Raw genomic sequence first — 26,452 nt, forward strand, 5'->3', positions numbered from 1 at the left:
GAATGCCCGTGTAATACACCTGTTTTATCCCGTGCTTTTTAAAGGCCGAGCAGCCCTGAGAACCTTAGCAGCAGGGTATCCGCTCTGCGCCGCGGTCGCCAGGGGGAACTCTTGCATCCTCTCCAGCCTGCAAAAACGCGTTTATTTACGCTCGCTGTTAAGTGTTTGTAACGATTCCTCAAACACTTGGTCGTTACGAGTCTTTTGGTAGTAGAAGAGTAATTGATCTAATTTTTACTGGATATAACCTATATTATAATATATTACAGTACTTATGTATTATAACATCTATAATATTGTGGAAATTATATCTATATCTATATCTATATCATATTAGGAATATTATATATGTATAATATTAGGAAAAAGCTCTTCCCTGTGAGGGTGCTGAGGCCCTGGCACAGGCTGCCCAGAGAAGCTGTGGCTGCCCCATCTCTGGAAGTGTCCAAGGCCAGGTTGGACAGGGCTTGGAGCAACCTGGGATAGTGGGAGGTGTCCCAGCCCATGGCAGGAACTGGATGGCCTTTAAGGTCCCTTCCAACCCAAACCATTCTGTGATGATGTGGTAATGGAGGTTTCAGTCCCATGTACGATTTTTAAGGCAGAAGAAATTCTTCCTGCCCTGTGCTGGGCTTCTCTGAAGTGCCCTTTTGTTTCAGAAGTGACTGGGTCCAGCTGGAACCTGACAGAGATGGAACTGAGCCCCCAGATGGGCAGGAAGGGTCAGCAGGGAGGCTCGAGGCTGCCACAGGAGGTGGGATGAGGTTCTGGGACTGTCACTGTGCCATGCCAAAATGGATAAACCCTCCCTGTGCCAGATGCTGAAGGAAGAGTCTTGATGAAGAAAAGCTGATCAAGCTGCAGAATCCAGATTGGTGCAGAGGTGAGAATAAGCTTAGACAGAAAGGTTTTTGAATGCTTGACTCATGAAAGAAACAGGGGCCCGAGTAAAAGAGAACTGTGGTGTAGAAGGCACTGACTGCACAGGGATTTGATGCAGCCACAACAGGGAACAACTCAAGTGAGCTGCTCACGGCTGTGACTTGAGTCAGCTCAAACTGGAACAATTGAAGTGGCTGCTTCTGAGTTGTGTACCAAATAGTCCTCGGAGTTAATTCTTTCATGTAATTTTGTACAAACTAATCTTACCAGCAGAATGAGGATAAAGGGGAGGGAGCTGGAAGAGGATCAGTAGACAACATCCCTAGGTGCAACATTCTTAAGCAAAGTCCTCAAGATACCATTTTCAGCTAGGTATCACAGACTTCTTGTCAAATCTTCTGGATCAGCTTGTTCAAGTTCTCTTCCTTGTCTTCACTAGGGCGTCATCTCTCCTGAATCATGTTTGAGTCAATAAAAAGTTATTTTTCACTTTTGTTGCCCTGCTAGGCATAAGATGTTACAGAGTTAACAGTCATGCAGAAATATTTTGCACCTGCTGTGCAGGAAGAGGAATCCTAAGAGTGGATAAAATCAATCCATGATCTGGTGATTTATACAATTCTTAATCCTAGGTTTGAGAATGGTACCTAACAATGCTTGTACCTTGCAGAACTTTTGAAGCATGGAATTACAAATACGTTTAAAGGATTAAGTTACAGATTATTTCAAACTTCTCCACAAAAAGAGCTTCAGAAAAGAAGCTGTTGTGGTAAATTTTACAGATTAGCAGCTGCACTGAGCATATTTTGGACCTGTTTTTCCCAGGTCATTGTATAAGGAGCCCCTTTAGTGAGAAGCCGGGGAATGTTGTTCTGTTTGTTTATTCTATGTAACACATGACAAACAGTTACAAAATTACACGACATGACACAAGATGCATCAATTTGCTCTTACAAACTGTTTACCTCTTGAACTATTCCTGTTCCAGAGCTGGTCTGGTATTTATTCACTTTTTCTTCTGCCTGGCTTTACTGGCCTTGGAGTACAAGTGTTCCTTATAACATTGCAAAATTTGAAATGACTCTGGTTTGTTCTCCATTGGAAGAGATCAGCCTGTACTGATTTTTGCCAGCAGAGCTTGAATAGCATATTCTGGCACTCTCATGCTTTGTCTCAGGATCCACTTGCATTCATGGTCTTTAGAAATAACTGTGTGTGAAAGTGATAACTGTTGTAAGGTTTTGTCCTCATGTTTTTTGAGATAGCACGTGCCTCTTAATTTATTTTAGTGCATTTTAAGGCAGTGACAGCTTCATCTTTAGTGCCACTGCACAAAAGCTTCCCCTAGGATTTGTTGGCTCTGTAAAAGGTACAGCTGGGTGCCATTAGCTGTTTGTGTTCATCTCTCTGAATTGTTACCATCAAGTGTCCGGGTAACAGTGGATTATTTTGCCCTCATGGGATGAAATTTTGAATACTGTGGGATCCCATTCCTGAATTTTATTTTGAAGTGGAAAGTAGGGGAAAAAAAAATCAGTTCCCACCCCTCTTGGAAGGTCAAATCTTTATTTTCTGATTTCCAGAATTTAAGCTATGTGAAATAATACAGGAAAGGGAACTTTGCCCCTCTCTTGTCACCTTGGCAAGATTTATTGGGTCAGAGAGCAGAAAGATGACTTTTTTACTTTGCTCCTTTGTATACTGCTCTGTGAACACTTGGACTTTTTTTGAGAAAGTCTCTGTAAGTAAACAAAATTGAACAAAATACAAGCAAGCAAAAACCAGGTATGTAATACTGAGATTTCTGAAATCCCATGCAAATAATGAAAACAGAAGATATAACTCCTGTCAGAGATAGTAATTTAGTGGTGGAAAAACCTAAGTATTGTGTGAGACTTAAAAAGTGAGATGACCTTGTGGTAGACCAGGACTAAGGAGAAGCTCATCCTGGTTCTTTTCTTGGCTTCCTGAGGGACCTTGAGCAAAATAGTTCAGTGCCTCAGTTTCCTCTCAGGAGCGTTTCCTTTCTCCTCTTCCCTGCCTGGTCTGATAGACTGATCCCCCCTTTCAAAGAGGGGGAGTTCAGGGATCTCAGTGTACTTTAGCAGTGACACAGTGGAGTTCTGATCAGCTCCTTTCTGCTTTTCTAACAACCACTAAGCTATGGTCCTAAGTCTGGGATTTGGATTTGTCCAGTAGAACACTCAGCTCCTGAAACTGGGCAGCAGTTTCTGAGCAAAGCCACATGGGTACAGGTCTCTGGGTGACATCAGCCAGCTGCATTCTTTCCACATAATTTCAAAAGCTATAAATATAAGTAAAACAAAACAAAACAACAACAAAGAAACCCAAAACCAAAGACTCTGTATCAGAAAAAGCGACTTTTCCTTTTCCTTTCTCCAGGAAATATAAAACTTGCACTGTGACAGAGACCTGGAACAGAGAACAGCATTGATAAATTGGGGCAGAGTTGCAGTGGAACGTGGTGTGTTCAGTCCTGCCAATAAACCTGCCTGGATGCTATTTTAAAATAGATCTTTAAATAATATGGAGAATAATATTTACTCTTGCTTACATTCTTATACAAAAATCATCAGAATGATCTCCAGTGGGATTTCATGACTCCTAAATTACTTAATCACTGTTTAAGAGAACAAGTGTCCTGAGTGTGAAACACAAGGTTTTCATATATACTGTATATTAATGCTGTTATAGGGGCAACACAAACCCACAGCAAATGAAAATCTTTTCTATGAAAAGATTGTGAAGCACTCCTGTTGCTGATGCTTCACCTGACATCTGCAGATTTGGTTGGGTTTTTCTTTCAGTTACCTGAATTGAGCAATAGGGATTATACTTCTTTCTTTCCCCCCCCCCCCCCACCCTTCTATTCATCTCCAGTTATATTAACTAGAAATGTTCCCCAGTTATGTCAGTGAAGACATACTGAAAAATTGCTTTTCAACTGGTGTTGCCATAGCCACAAAGGGAGCACATCAAAAGGAGGAATTGAGTTTCCTGGATCTCTGCTCATAATCTTTTCAACCTTGTGTTTGTTATTAGTATTTTGTTTGGATTTTTTTTTCAACTATTATATAAAAATCTCCAAGTGATTTTTTTTTCTACAACTTCTGTGTTTGTGCTGTTTAACTGTTTTTGTGACTGTATAGTAAAAGGTAAATCACAAAGGTGTTTTATCATTATAAAACTGCATGATTCCTATTAGAAGTTTTATATGCTAATGCTGCCTACAATATCTGGCAGGACAGTGAGGACATATACCCTAAAACTAGCCTGAAAATATATATTTTTATTATGTTTGGAGTTTTTGTGGGGGTCATTCCATGATCTTACTTTGCTGCAGTTCATCTAGAAGGCTTTGCAGATAAACAAAGCCCCTGAATGAACTGTTTAGTGGGAAAAGTTGTGTATAATGTTTTATACCGAAGATGACCTTTAAAGCTCGACTTCAGAAAAAGAGCAGAAAAATAATCACTAAGAGCAGATTATTTTGGCACTGTAAAATGAGGTGGTCTTGATACTTCTGACTACTGAGTGATATGTGCTTTAGTTTAATGTGTGCTGCACAGTTCTTCCTCTCCACTTCAGTTCGCTTTGTGCAAATGACATTGTCTAGCAAGAACTGAGATTTGCAAAAGTATGTTTTTAATGACATTTCAGAAAGATTAGTTCTGACAGGTTTTTATATATATTTCCTATGTGGGGCCAACTCTTCTAGCCCATTTCCTTCAGTGATATCTGGAGAGGATCTGATAAGCTTTATACTGCTTTTCACAGTTCAAAGGGCATTGTCTTCCCCTTCACTCCAGCTGACAACAACAAAGTCAGACATATGTTATCACCATCACACAGGAAGCTGTGAGCCTCGCTTGTGCTCAGCAAAGGACAAATGCAGGAAGAGCGTCAGGTTGGTTAAAAGCTGAGGGAGCTGTGCTAAGGTAGTATAGAGCTAATACAACCCAGCAATCACATGCTGGATGCTGGGGATGTTTCAGTTCAAGGGAGGGTGCTCATCTATTGCTGATTGGCTTAGTATTATTATAACATAACTACAGATATCCATTTTAAGCCTTTCACAGGTGGGATCATCTCCAGTGGCGAGGCTGTATTGTGTTAGAAGAATAATTGATTGGTTAGTAAAGAGCAAAGCTGCAGTGGGATTAAAGGATAAAGAATTGAACATGAAGTTCATCTGAACAGACACAATCTCACTGTGTCAATTAACAAACAGGATGTAAGGTGCCTTAAGCTAGTTCTGGATCTCCTCATTTTAACATGCGGTGTGTTGTGTATCAATGTTGTGGGTCATGACAGCATAGTCCTGGGAAAAGTGCATTTTCCACCTCTCTGTGATTTTGGAATCTTCAGAGAACCTTTATATTTCAGCACTGATATCCAGTATTTTGGAACCACAGTGATTAGTGCTAAATTTGGGTCTATTTGCAGCTTCTCTTCTGCTTCCGGTACATTGTTTACTGCCTCAGGAAAGTCTTCCTCATACTTTATGTTAGTTCCTATCCTCAGGGTTTTGCTCAGCACAGAACAAATCAGGTTAGCACACTGAGTTCCAGCTTCTGTCTCTAAGGACCACTCCAAGCTCTGCTGTGATGTATTGCCTCTACCTGGAATTTCTAGGCCACACCATAAATAACACACACAGATATCTGTGGGAATAGAGTACTGGAGGAGTAGAGTTATGTGGACTGCTTGTCCATGCCTTCGGGGAAGTGAGGAATGGGCTCTTCAGCCTGATGACAGTGCCTGTGAACGCCTTACTGCAATTTGTCCCATCTCTCTACTTGTATCACTGTTTTCACACCATCAGTGGCTATGCCAAGAGCTAAGTATACTTTCAGAAGGGCCTTAAAATGGTTTGCTTCCTTTACTGAGATCACTAGATCACTTTAAATGAGAAAGCAGCACTTGAGCTTTTTCTATTCAGAAGTATAAATTTTGCTCCCAGTGCCCCTGTCCTGCCACTTTGGAGTCCAGTGTGGATGGAAACAGCAAGCAGCTGTGAAATTCTGGTGAAGAGGTGTGAGCGATGACTAAGTAGGATCATGTTAGGACTCAAACACAACCTTCTGCATTCCTGAGGTGCCTGTATATCTGGCAGGGGGCACCAAGAGCAAGAAGTGGTGTATTCACAGCACCAGGAGCTCAGAGACACTGCTGGTAAAGCTCTTCATCTCACACAGGGGATGGCAGCAGCTGGGCTCAGAGGTTGTCCCTAGAGACTACTGGCATTTAGCACTACTTTAGGTCACTGCTCTGAGGTGGAGAATGAGGGTAACAAATAATACTTAAGCTTTCAGTCCTGAAATAAACCGTTATGGCAAGTAACTCTTGCTGTTCCACTGCTGTGAATAGAAACTAGCCATTGTCACATCCTGTTATATTCTGTCAATCTCTTCTGTTTTACTTAAAGTGAAAATGCTTGAATGATTTCACATTATTTTATAGTAAGGTCTGTATCAGTACTGCAGACTTCGTGTATGTGGAAATGTCTGGGTTTTCATCACATCAGAAAGGTTTGTCAGGATTTTGCTGGGGGAAAAGAAGTGGGAGAGGAAGTGGATTGTTAATAGATAAAATATTTTCTACCAGCTGGAAAAGAGATGTGTGACCACATGACATTACAGAGCTCGAGGCTGTGTAGACATAATGAGTAGATATGCACCTGTACCAGTGACAAGCATGGCTAGACGTAGGAGCAAGGGCAGGCTACAGAACTGAAGATAGCGTATTGAATGATTAATTCAATTAAATGGCACTCAGAGCTTTAGCCAAGAGTATTTCCATGCCATTACACATCTGCTTGAAACTTGACTTAAAACAACACATTTTCCCATGACTTCAAGCTGAATTATCCATTGCTACAGCAATCTGTAAGTCTTACTTGGCATCCCTTTGTGTTAGCTGCCGTCCAAGTGATGAAAAACCTGTGCTCACTGACAGAGTAAAAGATAAAAGGTGTCACTGTGGAAATGACCAGAATTAAACAGATGGTGAAACTAGAGAAACAAGAGATGAGGTTGAGGGAAACCTTTTAGTGAATTGGCATTTAAACTGCCTGTTCAGAGCAGATGGCTAGCTCAGAGAAAAGGCACTTGGAGGACTGTGCTTCTGGTTCTACAAGAAACATGAGGGATATTAGTTTTCCTCTGCCATCTTTGAATTTTTTTGTGTGCCCAGTCTTTGAGCAAAGCCAGTCAATGAAGTCATTTGAGTTGAACTGCTGAGAACTGGTATTTTGGTTTTGGTGTGGTCGGAGGTGAGTAGGTAGCCTGATTTTATGTACAACTGATCATCTTAATTAATCTGAAGCTTTTGATCTTTGTCTGTCTGCAGTTCACAGAAATGTCATTAGAGAATTCCAGTTCTGATCCTCTAGAAGGCTGATTCTTAGCAATTCTCTTCAAAGCTTTGTGCAGCTCAATACAGATCTCTGTAGCCTCCAGTGAAACTCTGCACTGTATGTGCATGCAATCTGGAGCTGCTGAGATGCTCTGAACTACAAAAGGTTTTCAGACACATCTGATGACTGCACGTTCCTGACTGTACATTTTGGAAATAACTGAGGGCTTTTCTGTCTAAACAGATGTGTCTTTGTTGTGAAGGTTTGTATTGATAACTTTGGATCAGTGTTTGAGGGGGTGGTTCAGAGCGTTGGTACGTGGAAAAGATTTAGGAAGTGGTTTGCACTTTGTATCGCTGTGCATTTGGATGCAATGGACTGTTTCCCAGTTATAGTCAGTAGAAGGTTTGTTAGCTTGGACCTGTATGTTTGTACAGAGTTGTCAGCTCATCACAGCTCTGAACATTGGTTATGTTCAGGACCCCAAATGCTTCTTCAAGTCTCCTGAGAAAACTCCTTCTCTACATCTGCAGAACATCTGCAATGTATTTTACCTGCCTGTGGGTAAAATCCTGGACCAGAAATTATATTATATAGGAAGGGTCAATCCAATCCTTTTGAACCATGCTAATTAACCCTATGTTTGGGATCCTGCCTGAGTCCTGAATGTTATTAGCTTTTTCATGCCCTAGATAGATCTTTGACAAATGTCCGTTACAGCAGTGGAAATGGCTGCTGCTGGTTTCCCAATGCTCCAGTGCTGAATTGCTCCATTTATAGGGTCAGTCAGTCAGTGAGTGCAGTGCAGGCTGGTATTCTCCTCACTGCTGAACGGTAATTTCTGAGATAAAAACTCTAGTAGTTTTATGTAGAAGTATCTAGACAGAGATACATCAGACCAGGTCAAAATTTAATGGGCATTTTGCCACGTGTTCTTCTTTTCTCAGTCCTTTGCCCTTTTGCCAGCCATGCCCATGATTTGTGCTGAAAGTGCTCTGATTAAAGAGATTTGCTAATGTTGTGGTCCTGAAAGCTGGGTTCATTATGCACCACTGGAACAAGATGTTATACCAAAACTACTTTTTATATAGTAGGCTTAACAGCCCTTAAGTGACAAAGGTGGATGGAATTCATGCCTGGTTGGTGAATAAAGCCTTCTTGTTCTTACTTGGTGCAATTTTATCCGAATGTTGCCTTTCTACCTAAGTTATGATAGAGAGGATTGTGACTACAGGAAGCCAAGTTATCTCCTTCCAGCCTCACAATCTTTTGAAAGGAATTTTGATTGGGATGGAAACCGCTTCAAACTGTACAGTGTCACACTATGGAACTGCGCTTGTCTTCTGATGGTTTGTCACAAGAGGGGGCTGGAGCTCTTTGCAATGTTGAAAAGTTGCTCTATTTTAACTAACTGAGCTCTAGTTGTTGGTTGATTTGATTTTTTGTGAGGATAAAGGAAGTCCTCATATGGGTTTTTTGTTGGATTGTACTCTTTGTCAAGAATAGACTCAAAAATTATTGAAAAGCTTAAATAAAAAAAAGGCACTTGCTAAGAAACCAATTGTTCTATTCTGATTTTTATTTTGTACCTTGATGCCAAATACATAATTGCAAAAATAATGATGTAAAAAGGATTCTTGGGCACGGTCATACTGTCTAGCAGTGAAATTCATAAAATAGGAGCTGTGGAAAAAAAAATCTCTGTGAGAAATTGTATTTCTATGGGGAGCCATCATGAGGTAAACGCAAGCCATGAGCTATCCAAGCTAAAGTAAATGAAATAATGATGCTGTGTCCTCTTGAGACACTATCCCTGTTTTTAGTGGTATTTTTAGCATGCCAGCATCCTTTTTAAAGGCTCTATGCTTGCTTTGTAATGGAGTGACAAAAATCATTGCCCTATTTGGGAATGCTAGCTGTGAGCAGGTTTTGGAAAAAGTAATAGTAGAACTATAGATCCAGTTTTATTGGGTGGATAATCTCGGAAGGATCTGACAGTTTGAGTGATTCTATAATCCTTGCCTCATTCATTCACCTTTTAGCATGCAGACCCTGAAGGAGGAGTGTATTTCATAGCACACTGTGCTAGGAGCATGGCTGAGTCCCCACTTTTGTCAATGGAGTAGGATGATGTGACTGAGGAGGTGGTGTCTTTCACATCTAATGGATAAAAGGTCTGGAAGGGTCTAGTCTCCAGCTTTGCAAGAGGAAAAAACAAAAAGCAAACTTGTCTAAAATGGTAAATGATTGCAAAGTCTTTGTTTGATCAGTAGTGAATTATTACGGTGCAAAAAAGGTATTGTAGAAGTCCTGTTTCTGTCTGTGAGGAAATCAAAACCTTCTTGTTCTTTCCAGTTCTGGGAAGAACTTAGTAACTTCTCTTTGAAATACTGGTTTATATGCCTTAATTCTTAGAAAACCTTTCTCATTCATATCTACATTAGATCACATTCTGAGTTTCTATTGTGTTATCTTAAATGCCTGTAAACATCAGGAGCGTTGGAGCTTTCTCTAGAAAATCCCACTCTGCAGCAATAAACTGATTTCATATCTTGCACATCTGGCAGCAATTCAAGTGTTTTAAAACACCAACAATGCTCCTGGAAGATCTCTGAGTGACTTTGCAGGGTGGGGACAGTGGCTTTTTCATTTTATGCCTTAACGTTTTAAGTGTCTGAGAATATTTATTGTGTGAGTTTTCTTAGAACTGAGATAATAGAACACAAAAAAATGCAGAATTTTTAGGAGAGAAATGGTTTTCAAGGTAGCAGCACATGTACTTTGAGAAACACTAATGAATGCAAAATGATAAAGAATAATTTTTAAACACTGTTAACACATGTGAAAGCATATAGGCAGGAGATTACATGCATCTCTTCCGAGGAGCAGCATAATGGAGGCCCATTTTTTGTTCCTGAAAAAGAATACAACTTTTCCCTTTCAACTTCATTTAGTTCATTTTGATATTCTGTTGAGAATTGCAACCAAAGAAGGAAAAAAAGAGGGAAAAAAAAAAAGACTAAAGGAAAAAAATTAGAGGAAAAAAAAGAATACCAGAAAAAAGTCTCTTGGGCATTGCAGTGGTAAATAAAATAGCTCACACTTAAGTGGGTTTTGTCTTAGAATTACTGAAGAATTGAAGAAGGATTATATCCTCATTCTTTTCTGCTGTTCTTGGGTACAGCAGAGTTCACAAATCAAATGCAGGGCACCATGAACAGTTGCCACAGTGCGAGTTATGATTTGCTTTGTATTTACTCCTGGGAACTTTGAACAAAGGTCAGCACTGGTTTCATTCCCCCTCCCATCTGTATTTCCCACACTTTTCTTCTTCCCACAACTGAAGGAATCTATCTGGTGCTCACTTAAGTCCATCGTGTTATTTCATGTTGAAATGTGACACATAATATTCATAAACTGGAGTTTTATGAGATATTGCCATTAATTCTGTCATGTTTCTGTCAGTAAAATGAGGACTCTTTCCTCCTCTTGTTTTCAAGTCAGGAATACTTTTTCTTTCATTTGCAATCAATTTTCCTCTGTAGAAGGAGGAATTTTAAATTTTTTTTCTTTTTTTTTTTTTTCCAACGGTGTCTTTTTTTTTTTTTTTTTTTTTTTTTCTTTTTAATTTAGAACAGAGCCTGAACATGAAGATTTTTTTTTCAGCACTACTTCATTGTGACCAAGAATTCAAAATGTAAGGGTAGGCACTGGCTGTCGACCATGAATTGTAGAGTACACCCCATTTACCTCCTCCTAGCTTATTGCTTGTGCTGACCTTGATCCCTAGCTGAAAGATGTGAAGAAGGCTAAAAACCCTTTTTATTTTGGTGGGGATTAATGCTGCCAAGAATTTTGTGGGGATGGAAGGAAAAAAATATTTTGTAAATTTTTGGTTTTAATTTTTCTTCAAAGCATCAGGTAGAGACTTCACTAAGTAAGAAATTCCTACTTCTTTGTTATATATTCTTTGTTAGATAGTTTGTTGTTTGTTATATGTTCTTTGTTTGATAGTTTCAACTTGATACAGGTTTTAAAAACAGCTGGCAGTAGAGAAATTCGTGTAGGTCATGGTCTTCCCATAAAGACTTTGCACTGCTCTTCAGCTGTTCAAATAAACATACCTCTGCTTCCTGCCGAGAAATTGGTACATGAGCCCAAAGAAACAGGTGTCACACTACACTACCAAGCAGAATAGCATTTTGTTTGGAAGACCTTTCTACTGATGCTGTTAGTCCACTTATTGTCTTCAATATTAAAGATAATCAAGTTTTAAAGAGCCTCAAAGGGTAAAGCTTTACAGGGAAACCTACTAGGTTTGTGTATCTTTTAAGACAAATATATATTTTGCTGACACAGTTATTTCTGTTGACCTTGCTTTGAGCAGGAGGTTTGCCTACAAAACAACCGTAAGTTCCTTCCAGTTTAGTGACTTTCTTATTCTGTGCTGATGACAGTTACCCCATGGTGTGGGAAATCCATTTATCCTAGACAGGTAAACCTGATAAAACACCAAATGGACCCGTCAGCTGTTGCTCCTGTTGTATAGTTATTGTTTTCATGGTGCCCTTTTTGTGGTGTGCAGACAGGAAAGCTCTTGCAGTGTGAAATCCTGTTTTCCTCAGGTGAAATTCATCTACAGTCTGAGCAATGAACCAGCTAGAGTGACAGTGTCACAATTAAGTGTTCAGCTCTGGAATACCAGAATCTCATGAATTTGCATTGACACCAAAGCAATTTTACACTGTGATCTTGAATGTCCTGTGGGAAGAACAATCTAAGCTGCTCTGGCATATAATACAAATAGCACTTAAAATATGAATTGCTCAGTCAAGAGTGTGTATTTGAGAAAGCCCTTTCAAAGAGTGCACAGAAAAAGGCTGAGCTTTCTGAGATGTGCAGAGCTAGCTGCTAACTCAGTTTATAGCTGAACTCATTGTTGGCTCTTGGTCAATAATGGATATCCTCTCATATGCAAGAGATCAGACAAAACAAAGCAAGTTTTATTGTATCCTGTTCTGCTAAATAAACTTCTTTGCTCATTCTCAGCCCAGCTGAGATGCCATTATGATAGCTCTAATATTTTCCCTAAGTAAAAATACATTCAGAAGGAAGGGTAAAAATAATCTCTGAAATATATTTTAGTTCTAAAATGAAAAAAAAATTCAGCAAGCAAGGCTGTCTATTGTTACCCTGAAAATTTTTAGATCACTATGCTTCTGACAGCCAAAAGTAATAAAAAAAAAAATGGGTTAACCTTTTCTGTGGAAAAGTCACAGAAATTGGACACTTCAGGCTAGGGCATTTTTTGAGGGGGGGAGGCAGTGGGGTGAATCAATCAAGTCTTCTCTGCAAAAACCCCCAATGTTAATGATAATAAAAATTAGTACTTTCTGGAGAAGAGCACTTAATAAAAATTTCCTGAGTGGCTAGTTTAGCTCCAGTTGTTTTATTTGATAATGCTTGTAATATTGCAGAAGGATTCTCTAGGAAAAGAACAGGACATTCATGACTGATTTGTCTGCTGACATTTATTAGCTGTGGGAAAGTCACCTTTTGGCAACTATATTTTGCAAATGTAATTCCAGTAGCATAAATATTGTAAGCACTGAGGTTTCTATAATTAAGGTTACCTTCACTTGCTCTTTATTGAATTCGTAATATTTTTCTATTCTAAGGGTGGTATTTCCAGTATTCTGTTCCCATGGGAAATTTTATTTATCAAGCCTCATCAGTTGCCTTGTTATAAAGACGTATACCCACCTCTTTGCTAAGTGAGCTGATTACTTTGTATCAAATATCACCATCTGTTCCTGTTATCTGACAGCAATGCAGATGATCAGGCTAGAGGTGCCTTCATGCTGCTGTGAGTTGAAAGTTCAGATGTTAGATACACTGGCATAAACGAGATCTTCCTTCCTACCATAGAATTGGAGTGAGAAAAGGATTAGAGGTGCTGCTTCTGTGGTTTGTTCCTGTTTCTTTGGGAAGGCACACCCTCAGAATGTGGGAAAGCAGTGTCTTTTTCCTGAGTGCAGACTTGAGTGCTGTGGTTATCTCTGTTCCATCTATAGGCTGGTTTGCTTGCTGCAGACATGCGCTGCGTGGCCACTGTGGGCCATAGTGAGAATGGAGTTAAAATCTGGGAGAGGAGCCTCTGCTGCTGCTGCTCAGATTCCCTTTTACTTGGCAGCTGAGCTTTGTATGGTGCTATAAATCAGGTAGCCATAAAAAGAAAAATCATCACAGTAGGAAGTGGAATATGATGAACTTCTGTTTACAGCCCAAGTGACTTCCTTTGGAGCTCTCCTCTTCTTTTAGGAAATGGAAATATCACCCTAAGCTATGTGGTGAATTAATGCCTATTGAATATGTTCAATATATATTCATTCCTCTTGTGATGGAGAACAGACACTTTAATTGGAGACTTGGGCTCACTGTGCTGGGCACTGTCCAAGTGCATATTGAAAAGACTGAGCTGGCTCTAAAGGCTTTACATTTTAATACACCAGACAGAGAAAGGAAAGGGCTTTCTTTTTCCTCCCTCCTCCTCCAACTGTAGGATGTTTGATGTATGTTTGTAATTCTGGCCAGATGCTTTTCTTGATGGAGAACCACACCATTACAGCATTCTATCTGACTGTGAATGGACTTTAAGTAAAACTCGTATGTAGTTTCTGCACTTCATTAAATACTAGAACCCAACAAAGCTTTCAAATCAAGGCACAAAGGGTTACCTTGAAGGTGGGCTGTGATCTTCAGTTTGACCTTGTTCTGTCATTCAAAGCTACATTGATGTAGTGTGTCCATCAGGGAGATACAGTTCAACTAAGGACTGGCAGTGGTATTTCATGGTGTTATTGCAGTGTTTAGGAACTTGGCTCTTGGGCCCTGCATGCATTGTGCCATGCAGGGGAGCAGAAACTCCAAGTGATTGGTCCTGTGTTAATAAGTTTAATCTACAGGCAAGGGAAAAAAATAAGAGACACTGACATAGAAATAATTAAATAGTCAAGATGACAGATAAAAAATATCCTGTAAAAGCACATTTGCTCCTGAATCCTAGAGTTCCTTTTTTCCTAATTTCCCAAAACCAGAAAACTGGTAAACTTCAGCATTTCAGTAAAGCAAACCGCTGGATCAGTAATGTAAAATCTAATCTTTGTAACAGTTTCCCGTGGCCAGTCAACAGTAAGCTTGATAATTCCATGTGGTTTCTTACAGGTTTAGGGCTCTCTAACTGCAGTAGTAGGGAAGATGAAGGAATGAGTGGAGCTTTTATTGAGTTTGCTGCTTAGTCTTCAAATTACAGTCAGACCCCTTCCTAATGCTATGAAAGGATGTGAGAAGTGTTCAGTGTTTTAATCATGTTCTGTCTACAGAGAGTACAGGTTTTTTCAGTCCTCCCGAGCTGCTGCGTCTGTCCCTGTAAATTATGTGATTCTGACTAATATAAACACATCACATTTTCCTTTATTAATAGTGCCCAGTGTTAGATGTGATAATAAAGTACACGTCTTCATTTGTAGCTTGGAGTTTGGAAATCCCCACAGACTAATTGAGGAAGTGTAAAGAGACCAACCCGAAATGTCCTGGGAGAATTTCCAAAACAAGCAAAGCAGCAAGAAATAGAAATCAAAATAATGTCTTTAATTTTCTATGCCCTAAATTCTTAGAACACAACTACTGTTTCACCTCTCTGGCTAAATCCCAGTGTTATGATTTTGATATTTTGCATCTACTGTAGACTGAAAATATTTAAGGCTGTAGTTAGTGACTCTATCTGTTCCTGCCTCATCAGCCCCTGTCCCCCACCTCTTTAATATTGAAAATAGGTCTGAAAACTGAGAAATGAAATGTATCTGAAAGCTGAGAAATGAAATATATGCAGCCAGCTGGAGTCTCCTTACTTCACTTCCCAGTTCTGTGGAGGACTGTGACCTGTGCAGACTGGTTTGGATAGGGCTTGCTGGTTTTCCCTCTGCTGCTACCCTCCCTAACTTTGCTCTTGCCTGTTCATGGCCTACTTCGACTTCTAATCAGTTTTTGATGCTGGCCCTACTTAGAGCAAGACACTGTTCCAAAAGTTAAGTTTCAAGAGATAAGAGGAAAAAGTATTCCCAAGGGACTGTGCAGAAAGCATGCTTATAAATTTGGGGAATGCCTTCCTTAATTCTCATCTTGTCTTTTTGAATTAATCTTCTACAGTTATGAGCTTTTGGAGACATCAGAGTATAATGTCACAGATCATGGTAACTTGAGATATCCAGAATAATAAAATTAATAGATCCTGTAGTTGCTTTCTCTACTGGGCAGAGTTAATTTGTTTTCACTGAGGGAAGGTGGGTCTGTGGTGGGAGTTTATTATGTCACTACTGTGATTCTGTGGTCTTAGTGGCTTTTTTTAAATTATTATTCAAAAAATAAAATGTTAGGATTAAAGATCTGATGTCAAAACTTCTCATGATAAGCAAAACTTCCTAAAGATACACCTGTTGAAATTAGTAATTGTGTTGTATTTGATGGGACTAGATGTGCTGACAGCTTGTTGTGCACTGAAATGATTTACTGGAGACCAGCCAATGCATTCTATGGCTCACCTAGTGCATCTTTATTATTGTGGCTGGTGAATACATGTGGATAAAGAAAAAAGAATTACAGGTTGCTGTAGTGAGTATTTAGAAGATTAACCTTACCAAAATAATCCATCAACAACACACTTGTTGACAATGATTAATCCTTATGCTTTACTAATTCTACAAAGCTGTTGGTTTATAACCCATTATCCCTGAGCATACAGCACTGCAGAGCTGATGCTCTATAGTTAGGACTATTGATTAAATCCTTCATGGTTGTTAGTACCTGGGACCAAGATGATCGTTTCTTTCTTCTCTGATTTTCCTAGACTCTCTGAGATGTTTTTGTGCTAACGGCCCCTCCCTTCCCAAAGGGGTGTGACAGGGCTCATCTTGGTGTTGGCTCTGCTGGTCATCCTTCATGAGCAGTAAGGAGATTGTTCTGTTTCTCTTATCTGGCATCTCTGGTGATATGAAAGCCTGCTTCATGTACTCCCACTCCTGTCTTTGCCTGTTTGGTGAACATATTGATCACATATCTGTATAAAATGTTTTTACACTATATAGCAGATGAGAGCCATATGAATAAATTATTATAGATTCAGTTTAATCTCTCTCCTGGAAACATGGAATAAAGCGTATTACATAATATTATTATTTTTTTAAATGCCTGGCATAATACATGATACAAAACTGACTTCTGGGTAACATTCATCAGAGAGACTTCAGAAGTTCTTTTCAGACTAAACATTTCTATGACCAAGCTCTGCAACCATTTAGATGAATGTGCTGGAATCTCAGAGAGTGAATGGCAAATCTAAACGTTGCTACTTCTCACTGGGCCACATTTCCCTTCCTTCCACACATTTTTCTGGAGCACTTTATGTCTCACTCTAACACCAGCACCTGCTTCTTTCAGTGGTTGTTTTCTTGCCCCAACAGTTATAGCTGGCAGCAACTGTGTTAAACTACAGCACACACAAGAGAAGGCTTTTGAATTTGGAAGAGCTTTCACTGCTCAAGCAGCTGTTCCTGATGTTCCATCAGAAATCTGGATGGAAGTCAGTTGTACCACATGGACTTAGGTGTCTTTCTTCTGAAACTATTGCATTATACTTTCTGAGAGGTTCCAGGATCTTTTAAAGGTGATTTAAGGACAGGCCATTGGTTGTCACATATGGTAATTTCTAAACTGCTTTTTTTTTTCATCAATTCTATGTGGGCATGGGTTTTTTAAAAGGATTTTTTATTCAAAACTGAAAAACATTGGTCTAAACAGATTTTGTTCATTAAGCCTTTTCTTCATAATATCACATTTCAGTTACGATAATAGATCTAGAAATCTGTAATATGTTCATTTCTAGCAGCTCTTCATTTTAATATTTTGTTTCATAAGGGCAGTAGCAGAAAGAACAGCCCACAAAGAGAATACGACTGGCATAAAGCTGCATCAATATCCCATAGTGTGGAAAAAATAAGCAAAATTCCACTCACTATTCTTGTTCAAGAGCTACCACAGCTGCCTAAAAGCAGCCTCACTGTCAGCCAAGCAGTGGTTCAGCTAATTGATTTGTGATGTATAGGATGGAATTCTTTTCCACTGGTTTGTATGAATTTTCCTCAAGGCTAGATAATTCTAAAAGACAGGGAAATTATTTCAGATTTTTTTTTTTTTTTGGTGTAAATAACATTGTTCCATAATTTCAGGCTGTTGTATGTAGTGACTATTAGATCTCACACACAAATAGGTTTTAGAATCATCCAGTGGGTACAAGCAAACTTAGTATCTGTGCTGCTGGAAAGCCGCTTGTGCCTGTCAGCACATCTGTCCGGGGCAGAGCAGAGGTGCTGACACCACACTTTCCTGCTCTTGTGTTCTCCCCAGGCTCGTGCCTTTTTCTCTATTGGTCTTCAGCACATTGAAGTAGAAATGTTGCAGATGGCCAAAGAGGAACTAGAAGGGTTTTCAATGGACATCATTCATAGTCTCAAACAAGCTTCTCTGTTTAACATAATGAGTAGTTTATCTTGGTTGGTGATACAAAATGATTGCAAAAACCACCAAAAAGCCCCATGTAACCTATTAAAGTCTGGTTTTGCATGAAAAGAATGAGTAAGGCAGAGGAAACAGTGGTGTCAGAAGATCAACTTGTGTTGAGTTGCGTTATGAGTTTTGGATGAATGGTGCTTATTATGCCAGAGCTTGTGCAGTGACCTGTCCACATGCCAAGCTGCCTCTCTGACCCCTTCCCCCTGCACATGGTTACTGTTGCTGGCTTAGAACTGTACTCAGGGTTTATCTTGAAGGCTGTCCAGAGTCTTGAGCCAGCTGTTCAGGCCTTCTGCAGGTCTGTGGAAGTCCCTTGGAGCATAAATGCTTTGGACTGCTCACCAGGAGCCAGCAATGCTCTGAGAACGTGCTGCCTTCTGAGAAGACTTCTTTTGCTTTAGAAACGTGCAGAAAGTGTTTACCCTGTGTTTAAAGTGTTGTATTTATCAACAGCAGCAGAGCCTACCTGCTCCTGAGTCACCTACAGTGCAATGTGTGTTGGGTGGATGTAGCTCAAAGACATTACTTCTGGGAGATTGTTTTCCTTGACAATTTAGCTGCTAATATGTCAAGTTCTTTGCTTAATGAACCATGCACATAGTTAGATCATCAATAAGTTTCTCTCCCAGTGTAAAACTCAAACATTAGTGTCGCTAGGTACCCAAAAAGTGTCCTTTAACTTCCCTAAAGTGCCCTTTGAAATGCATCTCTAATACCTTAAAGGAGAGCATATCCATAACAGTTCCTTCACTTCAGATGGCATCTACTTTCTCTTCAGCCTCCTTAGTACCTTCTCTTAAACTAGAGAGAAGGTATAAACTTTGCAACATTTTCAAGAAGCTGTTAACTACTGTTGCTAAAATAATCTTTAGCATGTAGAGTGGACAGTAAGTAATAACTGTAGTTTCTCTGAACCAATACATAGGGAATAATTTCTTCCTGTATTCTAATTTATGAGCTTGATAAACTTTATGAATGGAATAGAAATGTTCTCATGAGCTGTTGGTGGTTTTTAACAGTATCCACTAAAGCCTTTGGCTTATTTTTGTAAGGAATCTGAAAATATACCCCCAGGAGATCCAAGTACGTTAATTAGATTTTGAAATAATCCAGACACATGCACTGTTTTCTTAAGGCTCATTTTTTTAAAAAATATTTCAGGTTCAAAAAAGGGCATAGATTTTTTTTCCCCCCCTATTTCCTACCCTGCAGACATATGCACATCTGGAGCATTTGAAAAAATCTGCTACGTTTTGAAGTTAGGCGATTGTCTAACATTAATACTGGAAATCTTTGTAGTGGTGTTTGGCCTGCAGTTTGTAAAAAAACCTTATGATGTTGGTACTAAATGCAAAAAGTTGTGACTGATGGGAGAGGCATGTCCTCTGCACTCCCCTGAAAGACAGAAAAATAGAGTGAGCACTTCTGAAATGACTGAGGGGCAGACAGGAGTACACTGAGAACTGACTCAACAGCTGATCCAAAGAAAATACCTGCAGCTGTATGTGCAATAACTCTAGATAGAAAAGGTTATAGTCTTGTTCAGGTACTGCTCTTTGCTGGCTCTGTGGTCACTGCTACTTCCATGTATTTGTGTTGGTCATTGAAATGCTTTGTTCTGTTAGCACTACATGCACCCCATCCTTCCATAGCTCTTTTGAGGCCCATTTGTGTTTTAAAATCAAAGATAAACATTCAAAGCCATCAACGGGGATATCAGGGTTATATATTTCTCTCCCAACAGCCAATTTTAAATGTCACTCATAGAGAACAATTAATATTGTTTACCTATATAGGTTTGCACTGCTTGTGGAAGCCAGTCAGTGAAGAATTATCTTGTACCTAAATGACAGCCATCTACATTTTGCTTTTTCACCAGTAAGTCCTCCACTGCCTTCTCATTTTTATTACACTGATATAATGCCTAGCAGTTAAGAGAATCAGAATATTTTAAAGGTTTTTTTCTGTTTTTTCCAATTTTCCTAATTTCTCTCACAGCATCATGCTTTTCAAATGTGGCTGTCAGTGTATTTCGTTGTGTAAAATATGAGATGTCATTGTATGTAATTATTTGAAATGTGAAACCCTGTGCAGAATGCTTATATAGTAGGTCAGAATTTTCAATAAAGGACAAGAATACAGGTTTTTGAAGACGGGCTTTGTCCTGAAGACCTCTATTGTGAAGTTAGCATATATGGTAATTAAAGACATGCAATTAGATTGCTCAGCAAAGCCTCAGCATTTTCAAGCCACTTTTATCTTAAAACATACCACAAAAATGGGCTGTACTCTTTGTTGCTTAACTAGATATTAAGCCATACAATCTCTTTCTGATTAAATTTCTTAATTAAATAATGTAGCTTTGCAAAATATTTGTAACCACAACCAAACCAAAGCTGGCTGAGTTCTGCTTTGGTTTGGCTTGTGGGTTTTTTGTTTGTTTGTTTAGGTAGGGTTTGTTTGTTTTTAAGAAAGGCACAACATTCAAAAGCAGATTCCTTGGAATATGAGAAGTCTTTTAAATAATCCTTGAGTAATTAAAGATTCTGCATCAAATTCCAGCAGTCAAAAACTTTTGAATTTGACCAATTATTCAGAGAATCCTTAGTAAAGTCATCAAAAAATCCATCTTGCAGTGCATATTAAATTGCTGTTTGACCCATTTTTCTGGCTGAGACAGCTGTCTTTGAAATTACTCACTTAAATTCAGAAAAGTCTAAACTAGTGATTTAATAGAATCTACCTTCCGACAAATGTTAGGTTATTTAAAAGGAAACCTTTTAATTATGTATAGGAAAAAGACAGTTGTGAAATTGTGGAATGCAGATTTAAGCATAAATATTAAAGGCAAAGATTGAGCAAGCACGTAAAAAGACATCTCTATTATCTATAGGGGAATTTTTAGGTTTACATTTCCAGTTTTTATGTTTATTGAAATACAGATTTTTAAGTGTAAGCTATGAGTTCCTCCTGTCAAAGTTTATACTTACAGTAGATGTTTATATAATTATCAGCAAAATAAAACTTTCACAGTTCGGTAGTTTAGTAATCACATGCCTACATTAATTCCTTTTACGTGCCATAGTGCTGTTCTGAAGGAGAATGCTCTTTAAAATCAGCCAGATCTGATCAAACCCCACCCAGTCTAGCCCTTGTGAAGATGCTGTGGAGCTATGTCCTAAAAGGATATCTTTAATTAAAGAGATGCCCAGCTCTGCAAAATGATCTCCTAACCCCACAGGGCCAGAACAATGAGTGACAGGAAAGAAGCGACTCTATTTTGATATGGGGGACTCCTATGCAGAGGAAGGAAAAGTCTCATCAGGAGAGCTTCCATCTGCTTCAGGATGTACTGAAATTAAAAAGACTGCATGTGCCAAGGACACACTTCACATACTTTTGGCTGTGCTGTGTGAAGGGATTTTTTTTGTGTTAGTTACTAGGCTTTACAGTAGATTTCTATAAATCTGATGGGCTAAGAGATTACTAGAAATTCTGCTTGTGGTCAGCTTCTGATTTAATATCCTAACCATATCCTGTACTGAATTCTGGTCTAAGCCTCCCAGACTTTCTTTGCTGCTGCTGTTCCATGTTGTACAGCATCAGTAACTAATCACTAAGTGTGAATGACACTGATTTAGGATTACCATGGTGGCACAAATGCTCCTTTGGAAATAGGTCACTGTGGCCCAATCTTTTACTTCCCACTGTTATTTGTGGGATTAGCATTGCTGACAATTGATTCAAAAATAAGTACTTCTAACAGGATGAACATTTTTTTCTTAGCTTGTGCATATGTTTTATTCAACCTTTGAGTAAGATGTTCAATACACAGTGGATAGATTTATTGATGTAATTTTCTTTGTGGTTTGCCTACAAAACTAAGAGCTGAAATCCATATAGAATCAGTATACCCAGAGTAATTATAATTTAGGACAGGGAGAAAATTATTTTTTGTAAAAAGGACTGTTTGTTCAATCTACTCCACACAAGCCTTCTCTGTTTTCAAAGTTGATTTCTTTTACTATTGCACAATGCAGCCTGGAGATACTGTAGCAACCTTCTAATTAAAAACAACCTGAATTGCCATGGAGACCAAAAAATAGAAGCGCTTGCCATAGACCAAGTAAGGAATAAGCCAGGCTGGGAATGTCAAGATACCATTTCTGGAATTTTTATATATGTAAACACAGTTACATGTAGTTAAGCCTCTGGGTTACACATCCACACATCCATGACTTGGACTGTGTCAGGAGTGTAACCGAGGTACTAAGGGATGTGATTATTATGCTCTACTCCACCACTTGTTAATTCACACATGGAATACTGTCCAGTTTTGGTCTCCCCATTTCAAGAGACATTATAAAACTGAAAGTGATCCAGCACGGAATTACCAGGATTATTAGAGGGTTCTAGAACTTGAAAAATGAAGAAAAATTGAAGGAAATTGGTTTGTTGAGCCTAGAGAAAAGGATGCTCAGGGGAGGGAATCTTCTCACAGTGTTGCAGTACTGGAGGGTATTTATAGACAAGGTGGAGGTTCTTTTGCCACTCTTCTTCATGAGAACAGTTAGACACTGGCACAGGTTACCCAGAGAACAGGTGGAGTGTCTCTCACAGGAAATATTTAAGACCTATCTGCATAGAGCCCTGGGTAACATGACCTACAGCCCAATTTGCAACAGAAGATTAAACCAGATGATTTCCAGACTCCCTCCTACCCTAGGCTTTTCTATGGTTCTGTGCTCAGGAGAGCAGCTTAGTCAGTGGCAAAACAGAGTCAAGTCCCCTGTGGGCTAAAGTGATTGAGATGATGCTTCTCATCCTTTCCCTTCATTTGTGTGTGTGCCTTTGCTGCCTGCAGATTCATGCATTTTGGGGTCCCTGATGTTACCCGTGGCACCCACTCCAGGCCTGACCCTACAGCTACCACATTGTTGTCATGCAGCCTTAGTGGCCTGCTTATGTGGATTTATGGAAACTTTGTCAGACTTCACCAAAAGATGCCGTTAATTTTTTTTTCTTCTTCTCAATAAGTCCAATGGTCTTAATGGGAAGACAGGAAACTTCTTTCTAGGATACACCAGAGTTGTTTGCAAAGTTTAGATATCTGAATACTTTGTATGAGAGGCATCATACCCCTTCCACTGGAGACATATTTTTTACAAGCTTAAACCCCCTAAACCTGTGACTGTTTATTATAATTAATTATAATTATAATTACAATTATAATTAAGATGATGATGATGTTATTTCTTATGTCCTTGCTGAGACTGATGAGCTGCTTTACAACATACAAGTCTCAGAGCCTGTCAGGGTGAATGATGAGGACTATATGAAATTGAACCCTTTTTGAAAATCTCAGTTATCTCTTAAATTATTCTGGTCACAGTCATGCAGTGTGGCCAAGTATTTCTCATTCAGAAGGTGTTTCATAGGCAGCTGCAGTCAAACATCTCTGTAAGAGGTGTTTAAAAAAAGAAGTTTAGATTATTTCTGGAATTGCTGCAAGTGGAAGTTTTATTTAAAAATTTTAATGTTAAAAATTTAAGGTGACACTTTTGCAACCAAAGTTTGTACAAGAAATATAAAAAATAGGAAAAAAATACTGGAAAAAAAAAGTCCACATTTCTTTTATCCTAAGGAAATTGTTATGAGGGCTAATACAGTAAGTAAACATTCTGAGGCTCCTATTCAGCTTGTCCATCAGATTGGGTCTTGCCTTACCTAGGAAAGGATTTTTGAGCCATATATTATCTTAAGGAAAATTTTGGGCCTAAATCTGAGTGTCACTTGAATCTCTTGGTATTGCCTTGCAGCGTGCATTCTGGGGGAACTATTTTATTGACAAATTATTTGTTTGTAGGGGTTGTGACCATATCCTGGGCAGTAAAGTGATACGAACACACCTGCTTGTTTTTCATCTCTGAAGTCTATTCTTGCTCTCGTGAAAACCTTGTGACTTGCAGATATGAAAATTGTCTTTCCTCCTTTTCTAAATTTACTGGCCAGCCATGACATGGAAAACCTCAAACCTGAGCATTTATAAGTTTTCTGTCTTTCACTGATGACCCAGTATTTGATTTAAAAAGTTTATTTTGGTGTCAGATGATCAACAATATACAGAGCAAGAGAAGAATGATAGGTAAAGGCATGTGAATGGTATAGTATTAGCTCTGTTATTGATTGTATTTTTCCAAGTGAAAGCAGTTGAAGGGCATTATGAATTATGTAGTCTGCCTACATTCAGAAGGTCATCTTGATGTTATTTTAAAATATTGCACTAGTAATCTTACAGTTCAAACTTACGTAAGAAGAGCAGAGAGATGAATTCCTTATGAACTTGGAATACAGAAGACCTCCACATCATCAGAGAGAGGTTTCATGTCACTGTCATTTATTGGGACTTACTGTTCTACGAAGAATGTGTTTATTATACAGCTGCACAATAGTCTGATTTTCTTGATTTGTTTGTGGTGCATGGGAGGATTGAAGGAAGAAAGAATGCAAGGCTGCATTCTGTTCCCCAGGTATTAGTTGTGTCTCAAGAAACATTTGGACTATTGTGAAACACAGCAAGTAGGAAGATAGCAACAGAAACCATGGTTGTTAGAGAAATGTCTAATGAATCATCAGGCTGGGCATCAGCAAAATTTATGGCTGAAATTAAAAAAGTAAAAAATGTATAAAGATTTTTCACTCTTGCACTAGCAAACTGTCAAGTAAATATGTACTCCATGGAATGTCTTTGGGATGTAGTGCAATGGTAGGGGAGAGTCAAGGATAGGTGTGAATAGATGGAAAAGTAAGGAAATACCACAAAATTGAGGAAGAGAATAATCCTGTATATTATTTTATTTTCTTGGCGGGAGAAAATATTATATTCAAACTGAATTCCTTGCCAGCAGGTTGGGCCAAATCTCATTCTTGCCATCTCGTCTGATTTTTTTTTTCCATTTGAAACAGATCACTTTCAAATTCCTTACAAAAAACAGGAATAAACATTTCTTGGTTTGTAAAGTGTTGCCTGTCAACTCTGGTGAAATTGTTAATTCAGAGCTGGTTTAACTCAAAGGAGTGTAATTTACAAAAGACTTAATGTGATTCCTCATTACAAAGGAATTTAATTTCACAAGTATCCTCTGGAAGCTGGGCTGTACCTCTTGTGTGGTGGGGCAGGCATCAAGTAAGCAGAAGCAGATTTGTTTCAGAAAACCAAGGGCTTTGTTACACGACTGTTGCCTAAATCTCAGGGTCATATTGTTACTGACAACCATCCCACATTTCTGGTATCTCCCATGGAGATGTTGTCAGTTCAGATAATTGTCTCCTTTCTAGTCCTCTCTTCCGTTTTGGTTCTGCATCTGCTTTCCTCCATATGCCTTATCTGGGCAACTGCTGGCCTTTCTTTAAAGATTGTCTTTTCCTCTGCACTGTTTTTATAAAATGCTTGATAGATCATTGCTTATATGAACCCTTGTAATAATTTCTGAATCTCCTGTAAGTTTATGGGCTTTGTAACAAAATAGTTCTTTGACTCATTTTTCCAATTTCTGCCCTTTCAAGGTAAGTCTTAATCTTGTTCTTTTTTTACAACAGTAAAGCCATTCTCAACCTGTTGACTTGAGAAATTAATTCCTTTCTTTTTGATACTAACATCAAAATAAAAACAAAAAACCCACTTGAAATCTGCAGATATAGCCATAAGACATAGATAGATAGATTCTCCTTTAAGAAGCAGTAAAGATAAGGAAGTGAGCTGGCTTCATTCTGGAAGGAGAAAGAATTTTAATGCTTACTGACACAATCCTCCTTACACCTAACAGCTTGGACACTTCAGTGAAATCTTTCAAAACAACAATTGCCATAGAAGGAAAAAGCCAACTTTCAGAAGATACCTTCTGTGACCTCAACACCCAAATCCTAGCCCAGAGAACAAATGTTTCTTTACTGCTCAGATGTTCTCAGCAGAATCACAGAAATTAGCCAGGAACTTATGCTGAGGGCCAATGTCCTTTGGGGAACAAATCTTGTATTTCAGAAATCTGAGACATGTTCTGCCGACAAAATTAATGATGTTACAAAACACTATAATTACTCATGCAGAACTTGATTGATGCAGTATGTTCTGAAAGTTCCCATCATATTATTCATAATCGTCTTCTTTCGAAGAGCAATGAGATGTTCTGACCATACAGTTTCCCTTCTGGGAAGAAGTAGTTTGTGTTTTGCAAGTTTTTTTAAAAAATTATTTATGCACATAACAATAACACAAAAGGATAATTGTGGTTTAGAATTGCTGGAGTATGTCAGCTGGGATGGGCTGTCTACACTGCAGAGAAACATTTTTTGAAGTGCAAAGAAGTTCTGATGTATTTCAGTGCATGTACGCTCTGTAAGCTATCCCAGCAGAGATTTATCAATCTGTTCACAACACTACAGTTTTAGTATTGCATTATGAAGTCTCAGAAATCAGACCTGGGTGTTCTATCTCATCTCAGAGGTGTATGTATTCATATAAAGCCCCATCCCCTTCTTTTATCCTTCTTTTGTTATTAGTTTTTT

The sequence above is a fragment of the Chamaea fasciata genome, unplaced genomic scaffold (assembly GCF_029207755.1).
Source record: "Chamaea fasciata isolate MVZ Bird 193981 ecotype frontalis unplaced genomic scaffold, bChaFas1.0.hap1 SCAF_8, whole genome shotgun sequence".
Taxonomy (NCBI): domain Eukaryota; kingdom Metazoa; phylum Chordata; class Aves; order Passeriformes; family Sylviidae; genus Chamaea; species Chamaea fasciata.